Source organism: Mustela nigripes, chromosome 9 (assembly GCF_022355385.1).
Source record: "Mustela nigripes isolate SB6536 chromosome 9, MUSNIG.SB6536, whole genome shotgun sequence".
NCBI lineage: Eukaryota > Metazoa > Chordata > Mammalia > Carnivora > Mustelidae > Mustela > Mustela nigripes.
Genome location: NC_081565.1, coordinates 66,173,289 through 66,182,903, shown reverse-complemented (window position 1 = coordinate 66,182,903; position 9,615 = coordinate 66,173,289).

The window sequence follows — 9,615 nt, the reverse complement described above, 5'->3', positions numbered from 1 at the left end:
TGGGACTCTCAGTGGGCACTCAATCACTCCCATCTTCCTGGTCTTTGGCTGTGCTCCAAGCTCAGCCAGCCTGTGACTGAATGTTTCTGTCTCTGGCACACAGCCTAGTTTGGAGTCTCCAAATGCAGCAGATCCTGCTGCTCTGCTCTTCTGGCGGATGAAGGTTGGTCTCTTTGTCTGCCACTTGTGGGGACCCTGCTCAAAGAGGAGTGGTCTGACTGTGCCGCAGATCACAGTTTAAGGTAACCCTGAGCTGAGAGGTCACTCTTCAGCTCCATCTCTGTAGCTGGCTTCCCCACTCTGATACCTACGAGCTCTGCTACACTCAGACACCCCCAATCCTTCTGTGATCCCATGGGACCCGAGACCACACTGTCCTCATGAGGGCTCCACCCCTGCTTAGCCTCTAAAGTGATGTCCCTCAGTGGAGCAGACTTTTAAAAGTTCTGATTTTGTGTTCTATTGCTCTACTGATTGCTGGGAGCTGACCCCATGGTGCCCCCCGTCCCCCGCCCCCCGCCATGGTCTATATTTCCCTCTCTTTGGATTCACTTCTCCATACATCCTACCTTTCAAAAAGTGGTCGATTTTCTGTTTCTAGAATTGCTCTTCTTCTTCTCTTTGATCTCTTGTTGGGTTTGTAGGTGTTCAGAGTGGTTTGATAACTATCTAACTGAACTCCTGCAACCTGATGTTATCTCAGTCTGCTGTTACTCCGCCATCTTGACTTCTACCCCTCCCAGTATTGTTAATCATAAGATCCATGTTGTACAGCAAATCTAGTAAGATTTGCAACTGGCACTTTATACAATTTTATTGACCAGTAAAGATCTGGATATTCTAAACTTTAGTTCTTTTTTCAGTATTCATAATGTTTTCTTGGAACACAGTGACGTGCATTAATTCCTGTATTATCTATGGTGGCTTTTGCACTGCAAGGCAGATTTCTTCCCCCCTCTTTATTGAGATACAGTGGACTTGTAACACTGAAAGTTGCTCTCAAGGCCATTCCATGTTGGAAAAGGTAGATTTCCAAATTTTAGGAGATGTAGTGATTTGATACATTTATATATTATAGAAGGATTGCCACAATAAGGTTTGTTAAGACCACTATCACATCACATAATTACCATTTTTTAAAAATGGTGAGAACATCTCAGATGCACTTTCTTAGTAACTTTCAAGTATATAACACTTGTTAACTGTAGTCACTATGCTGTACATTAGCTCCCTGGAGCTTATTCATCCTATAACTAAGTTTTGATTAACATCTCTCCCACCTCCAGGGCCCTGGCAGTCCTCTTTCTCCTCTTTGCTTCTGTGACTTTGTCTGCTGTGGATTCCTCGTACAAGTAGGGTCTAATAGTATTTGTCTTTCTCTGACTTATTCCTGTTTGTACAATGCCTTCAAGGTCCCTCCATGTTGGAAAAGGAAGATTTCCTTCTTTTTAGTGATGGAATAATATTCTGTTGTATATATGCCACATCTTTTTTATACATTCATTTATGAATGGACACTTAGGCCGTCTCCAAGTCTTGGCTAGTGTGAATTATATTGCAGTGAACATGGGGTGCAGATTTTGCTTCAAGTTCATGATTTCATTTTTCTGGATAAACACCCAGAATTTCTGGGTATTGTGGATTTCTGGATCATATGATAGTTCAATTTTATTATTATTATTATTATTATTATTATTATTATTATTTTTAAAGATACATTTACTTAATAGAGAGAATGAGCAAGCATGCATGAGAAGGGGAAAGGACAGAAGGAGAGGGAGACAAGTGGACTCCTCACTGAGCAGGGAGCCTGACGTGGGGCTCGAACCCAGGACCTGGAGATCATGACCTGAGTCAAAAACCAAGAATTGGATGCTTAACCAACTGAGCCACCTGGGTGTCCTGGTGGTTCAATTTTTAATTTTTTGAGGAAACTCTATACTCTTTTCTATAGTGGCTGTAGCAGTTTGCATTCTTACCAACAGTGTGTAAGGGGAAGCTCAGTATTTCTCTCTTTTTTAAAAAAAATTATTTATTTTTTGACAGAGGGAGAGAGATCACAAATAGGCAGAGCAGCAGGCAGAGAGAGGGGGAAGCAAGCTCCCCACTGAGCAGAGAACCTGATGTGGGTCTCGATCCCAGGATCCTGAGTTCATGACCTGGGCCAAAGGCTGAAGCTTAACCCACTGAGCCACCCAGGCATCCCAAAGCTCAGTATTTCTTATCTGGGAGGTAGAACAAATAATATTTATCTGAATTATTGAGGTTAGGCTTAATGTAATGTTCACGAAATGCTAATGATAGCTTTCTATGCTTCCTGTGCATAGAGAAGTTATTATCAATTCTCTTTATCCCTGGAAGTGAGGAGAAGACGAATGGAGTTGTTGGTGGAGTGTTTGGTCCTGGAGCTAGCACATACAGGTTTTACTATTTGATGTTGCTGTGTCATTTTATCCCTCTAGACTCTGAATTCCTTAAGGGCAGGAAAGGTCCTGTTGGTCTCTAAAATCTAGTAGGCTCCTTCCCGATGCATGTTTAGATCTCTTCACTTCAGAGCTGCTTAAATTTTTTTCAGAAACAATTTGAAGAAATCTAGACACCAGAATTTAAAAATTTTTTTTCTTTTCTTCCTTTTTAGACTGAAAAGCAAGGAATGCATTATATGTGGACATTTGGCCTGAGGGAATTTTCAGTAAAACAGCTATCTAGAGATGTACTATTTAATATTAAACTCACTATAAATTAGCATGAGTCTGTCTGGTGTTTTATGGGAGAATTCTTATGTTTTTTTTTTTTTCAAGAGTTTTCTTTGAAACTATTTTAATAATTTGCCCAAAGAATAGTTTGGGTTTAGTCCACTTACTGCCCTGAGTTTTTTCCTTAGAGGTGAATGGTTTTGTTGACTAAATTTCACTAGCTCCATATCAAATCTACAATATGAGATTGTTGAGTGTGATTTTTTTTTCTTTCTAGTCTAAATTGGAACCTTATGGACATTGAACCTAGAAACATATGCTGATGTGATTTATATGTAGAAAATCTCTTTCCATATTATTAACAAAATCACTATTGTGTTCCAATCTTTGTTCTCTGGGGATGAATCTTAGAATATCACTTCCTGCCATTCAGATACCTCAGAGCTCCAACTGCCTGAAGCTTGACAACAGATTCATCAGAAAATACAATTCAAAAATCCAGAAGGTTATGATGACAGGGAAAATGTTTCCCATTCCTCCTGGAAGGGTGGGGAGGGCACAGGAAGGAGAGAATTTTAGAATCTGGTTCTTCCATGTCTGAGAAGAGACAGTTCAGATTAATTACAAGAGCCTTAAATAAGAAACAGGACAGTATCCTCCATGGAGAGCCACGTTAGCCAGCCATAAACATTTGGTACTCATCCCCAGGGTCTAGGCGCAAAGAGAAGTTTAGACAGGTCTGAAAGAAAATCAGGCCAAGCATATCTTTAAAAATGAAAATTGGAAATAAAACTCATTGTGCTCACAAAGTTCCTCTTCAGACCTATTGGCCCTCTCTGTATGTTGAGTTTACCACTTCAACAACGCTGGGAAGTTCAAGGTTTCGTGAGTGTATGTGTCTCTACTATGCTCCACCCACCACCCCCCCCCCCAACATATTTTTCCAATTTAGTTTACAAAGAGATTTAGGTCTTCCCTGCTGTGCTTTATTCACCTATAACATGGGGGATCATAAATATATTTCCATCTCCTGGGGAACGTCCTTTCACATTGCATTTCCGAGCCATGCTGTCCAGATGTGAAAGGTTAAGTTACTTTTAAAATTTCTTCAGAACAGGGAATCTCTTAATGGAATCCATTATGTTACTCATTCAATGCCAGGTTAGTCAAGGGTGGCTTTTGCTTCGAAAAACAAGATGCATCTGAGCTTGTCCTTTTTCTGGAGATGTCCATCACAGCAGATGTGATAGGGAAGAGGCTGAGGGTTTGGAGGGTTGAGGAGAGTGGCAAATTGATTCAGATCTATGACTAAGTTTTTATGTGCTTGTTGGTGCCTGTGAGTCTCAGTTCTTGGGAGGCAGCCTACAGATGCTGGCTCCGAAGCCACTGGTGCATTGCTAGGACCAGTGGCATGTGTGGTCAAGATCAATGAGAATTTCTTTTGAATGAAACTCACAGTGGCTTGATCCAGGCTATGAATTAGATGATGCTAGCTTTTTTTTTTTTTTTTTTTTCCTTTGAAGAATTGACCCTGTCTTTATATCAGTTTGGCAAGAATCCATTTTTGAAAAAGGAAACACTTTGAAGGGAAAGCAGACAGTCAGGGAAAGCACGTTCCATGTGTTGATTCCACCCATAAAGGCGGAATTGATAGCCAGGCCAATCGAGGGCACAATAGGAACCCTTATGTTCCTTCTGCTTCTCTTTCCCTTCTCCTCATTATGGCTTCCCAAACTTAAAACAAGGAAATCTTAGCGGTTCTTGGGCTTGAATCTTCTTCTTAGAATACCTCAGGTGTTGGAGGGAAAAGAGATTGTTTAAGAAACTGGACATTCTGCACAAGGCACCTCAAAAGCCCTGAGCTATGTGTTGTATTTAACACATTTTAGTGGGAAAAATAATGTGAAATCAGTAAACTTGGGCCCCTAAATACGGGGCATGTGCTTCCTTGATTTTTTCACATTAATCAACCTTTTTAATGAGCTGTGTGTATGTGAAAAAATCAGACTATTCTTTGTTAATTGTTTGGAGAGTGAGTTTATTAATATCAAGCCTAGCTTGATAATAAATAAACTATTGTCTTTTTCAAAGGATGAAACACTTCTTATTCAAGCTGCTCCATCAAAACTCTCCAATTTAATAATTTGATTAATAACGTCACTTGAAATTTGGATGATATTCACACACCACATAAAGGAAAAGCAACTTGATCTAACAGGTCATCTGGAATAGTTGATCCATATAATATTTATTTTAAGGAAATAATGCAGAGAAACATAACACTACCATTTTGGGGGGAGGAGATTATAGTTCAAGGTGCAGTAAGACTTAGTAAATAAGGCTAATGAGGGTCAGTATCACAGCTGATATATTTTCCTCATCTCTAGTTGAGATATGTTAATATATAAAACATATTTCTGTTTCCCATCTTTCGGACTGATGTTCTGAAGCCAGAGTTAAGAGCTAGCTAAGGCTTAAATCCTTGAATAAAGATGTGACAGTCAGAGTGGAAGATTTAAAACAGTGCGATTCTTTCTCTTAAGAGAAAAAAATTAATTAGCAAGAGTTAGCATTTTCCAAAGGTGCAGGGATCCTAACATCATGTGGTTTTGTGTAAAAATCAAATGAAGGTATTCTCATTGAAATCCCCAGACATTGGTTTGGCAATGAATTTTGCCGTGGGTTAAAACATTTTCCCTTATATTTTCATGGATTAAAAATGTCTCATTAAGCACTTGGGGTTCTTTTTTTCCCCCCTCTTTTTCGTTGGGTGGAAGCAGGGAAAGGGGCAGAGGGAGAGGGAGAGAGGGAATCTCAAGCAGACTCCCTGCCCAGTGCAGAGCCTGAGGAGGGGCTTGACCTCATGATGCTGAGACCACAGCCTGAGCTAAAACCAAGAGTCAGAAGCTTAACTGACAGAGCCACCCAGCTGCCCCCAGCAAATGTATCTCCAATACTTCCTATGTGCCCAGATGATGCTAGCTGCAATTCCTTGTGGGCTGTACTAAGAAGTTTGATGTGAAAGAGGTTTTGTTTTGTTTTTTAATTAAGAAAAAAATAGCCAGGAAGCGATACGATCTAGTAACAAGACTTTATTTTTTATTTATTTACTTATTTTTTTTTTAAAGATTTTACTTATTTATTTCACAGACATAAGTCACAAGTAGGCAGAGAGGCAGGCAGAGAGAGAGGGGGAAGCAGGCTCCCTGCCGAGCAGAGAGTCTGATGCCGGGCTTGATCCCAAGACCCTGGGATCATGACCTGAGCCGTAGGCAGAAGCTTTAACCCGCTGAGCCACCCAGGAACTCCCAAGTAACAAGACTTTAAAAGGTACCCTACCTCCTGCATGGAGCAGAGAAAGCTGCTGGGCAGACATGGAAATGGGTAGAGGGCCTGAAGCTGCCCTGAGCATGGGTGGTGTTGGGCTGGAGCAGGGTTAGGATGGGGAGGGGTGGATGGATTGAGAGTAAATTTAGAGATAGAAAGGATAGAGTTTGGCAATGGATTAAAGAAGGAGAGGAATGAGGAGAGAATTAATAATGACTCCTAGGTTTGTGACATGTGGAAACGGGAGCTATACGCCGAGATGAGGAAGGGGGTGGGGGTGGGGCCATGGGAAGCTGACCAGTTTTGTGGGGTAAATAAGAACCTTTCAAACTTCATGGATGGGAAGGCATAGCATGAACTCACTTCTTAAAACTCCCCTTTTCAGCTAAACAACTCTACTTACTTAACAAGATAAATTTATTTTAATATCTCCATACTGGATCGCCTCAGAGTCCCATTTCTGACTCATTAAAAAATCCCTCGCTCTTGAATGTTGTGGCTCTCTGCCAGTGTTTCTTCCTTACCCATTAAGGAGTTCTGCTGTCATAATGTATCTTTGGCTCATTCAATTTAAACAACGTATTCTGTTTAACTTTTTATACTTGTGAACTAAACTTGATCTTTTATCACCATGAGTTGTATGTCTTCTAGATCCCACAGTTTTATTCTTCAGTACATAGCCACCTATCATGGTTATAATTACACTTTTTTTCCCCCATTTTACATGGCCATTTTCCTTTAGTCCACAGGAAAAAAAGCGCAGAACCGGGGACAAAGATCTTTAGTGTAAGCGAGTTGAAGGAGATCTTTCTGGAGGAAAAGAATAATTCAGAGGGAAAATTGCTCTGGAAAATTCCCAATCTCTATTTCTTTAAATATTAGTTGTCAAGGAAAGTGTCATAAATCATTGGTTAATTTTCGAAGACAAATTTAGAATTAGATCAAAATGTTTTCCCCCCAAATATCCCAGCTGTTCCCAACAGAACCTCAGAGTCTCACTTTCAGTCAGGATCTGGATTGAACAATAGTCATTTTAGGACAAATGTTCCCCAGTGCCAAGATTTTTGTGGCTGGAAAAGTCAAAAGAGAAATTTAGACTGGCTTTATTGTGCATGGTCAGTAATTTTCAGTACTAGTTTGGTAATCACGTTGGAAGATAACAGCAGAATTCTGTTTCAGAATATCCTTGCAAATAATCATTTGTAATTTAATCTTAGAATTTCCTCTGGACCCCACTATATTTTCATGAATTTATATTTCTCTGGCTTTCTGTGGTTATTGCTTGTCTGAGCCTTATATTCTTGATAAGTCCCATTTTTAGAATAAAAAAACAAGGGGCGCCTGGGTGATTCAGTTGATTAAGCGTCCAACTCTTGGTTTTGGCTGTGGTCATGATCTTGGAGTTGTGAGATTGAGCCCCACATGGAGCCCTGTATGGAGGCCAGAGCTGGGCTTGGCACTTGGTTGGGAGTTTGCTTGAGAGTCTCTCCCTCTGCCCCTCCCCCTGCTCGTGCTCTCTTTAAAATAAATAAATAAACCTTAAAAAAAAAAACAACAATCAAAAAGCAAATCAAGACTTCACTGATGTTGAAACTTTGCTGGTGAGGCTTACATTCAGTGAAAATAAGCACTTGGTTGGAAGCTCAGCTTTCCCGGACCACCACCCCACCATACCACCTTCTTTTTCCATTTATAGCTGGAAAAGCAGAATGGCAAGAGTTTTCGTTAGGTGGATTATTAATGTTTCCTTTTGACATAAGCTTGGTGTTTGGAACATGGAGCCAAGATCTTTGCTTTTGGGTTTGAAATTTACTCTGTGATCAGCAATTCATATCTAGACTCTAGGATTCTGAGCTTTAAAATGAGGATGGTAATTCCCTTCTGCTGGGGGTGGGGTGGGGTGGAGGGCTCTTGTGAAGCTTCACAAATTTATAATTTGTAACATGCTTTGGAGAATAAGAAAACATCATACAAATAATAAACATTGTTATGACAACAACTTCTGCATTTGTAAGCAAACTATTAATACAAACGAATCTTTGTATGCGTCAAAAGGTAAGTGAAGACTTGACTTTGTTTCAGTTGGTTTAATAAATGTAGATATCTGAAAGATGTACTTTATTACACAAAGTAGTCTTTTTTTTTTCCCCCGGGAGGAGGAGGTACACTTGAATAAACCAGTTTCTTGTTCTTCTTATTCAAACGAACTGAAAGACTGTTAAATCTTTCATTTAAGTAGACTTTATTTAAATAGATGTAACTTCTCCTAGGGTAACAAATAGTTTTAGTTTTTTTTTTTTTTTAAAGATTAAATAGCCTCTACACCGAACATGGGCCTTGAACTCATGATCCTGAGATTGAGAGTCACACACTGTACCCACTGAGCCAGGCAGGCATCCCTGTTTTTGGTTTTTAAATAAAGTAGGCACTTCTACTGACAGTTTTAAGTGTCGGCAAGGATTACGGCTGCCAGAAAACGGAGTAAAATCGGAATTTCGGATAAGCAAGGCATCATGTGTTAGTGTAGGCACGTTCCATGCAGTGGTGGAGTGGAAACATGAACTGTGTTTCCCTACAGCAGAACAGTAAGGACAGACAACGGTGAGAATAAACAAAGTGTGGCTGTTTGCAGCAGCAGGGATGACTTTCAGGCGAAGGCAATAGTCATGGAGTGCATTCTGCATCATCCTGTTTCTATGGAATTTAAGGAGAAATAAAGCTAAACTATGGATTTAGGTCAGTCCAGCAGTTAGTTTTGGAAATCTGTGACTGGGCCAGGCAGGAGTGGGCCCTGCGGTGCTGGTTGTAATCTGTTTCATGATCTGGATGCTTCATTTTATGAAAATTTATCGGGTGGGGTGCTGGGTGGGTCAGTTGGTTAAGTGTATGACCATTGGTCTCAGCTCAGGTCTTGATCTCAGGGTTGTGAGTTCAAGCTCTGCCTTGGGCTCCACCCTGGGCTTGGAATCTACTTAAAAAAATGCATAGCTTTAAAAAAAATTCATTGGGGTGTTATGGTCTATGTGATTTTCTTTATGCATGTTATATCTGAATGTAAGTTAAAGGAGAAAAATAGCATGCATGCTTTAGCATATTTTAACAGATTTTTTAACTTTAGAAGCTTTTAAGAGAAATTTAAGGAAGTAAAAAACTTGACAAATATTCATGTAACTGTGTGTTTATTACTATAGATGGCTACCATATTTATACTTATATATTCATACTGTATTTATTACTATAGATTACTATAGATTTAATCCAGGAAATGAAGATAGCTATTTCAGTTTAAGGTGACATTTACTATATTCCTTTATTAGGTGGTGACACTAATAGTCACCATTTTTAGATGAGCAAGTTTTATAAAAGGTCAGAAAGTGTTCTCTAATGCTCTAAATCACATGGCTGAGGTTTCTGGGAAACCTCCCTACCGTTCAGGTAGAATGAAGGATTAAAATTGTAGGTAGGCTTCGGGGCCCCTGGGCGGCTCCGTCGGTTAAGTGTCTGCCTTGGGCTTAGGTCATGATCTTGGGGTCCTGGGATCAAGTCCCACATTGAGCCCACCTCAGGCTCCCTGCTCAGTGGGAAGTCTGCC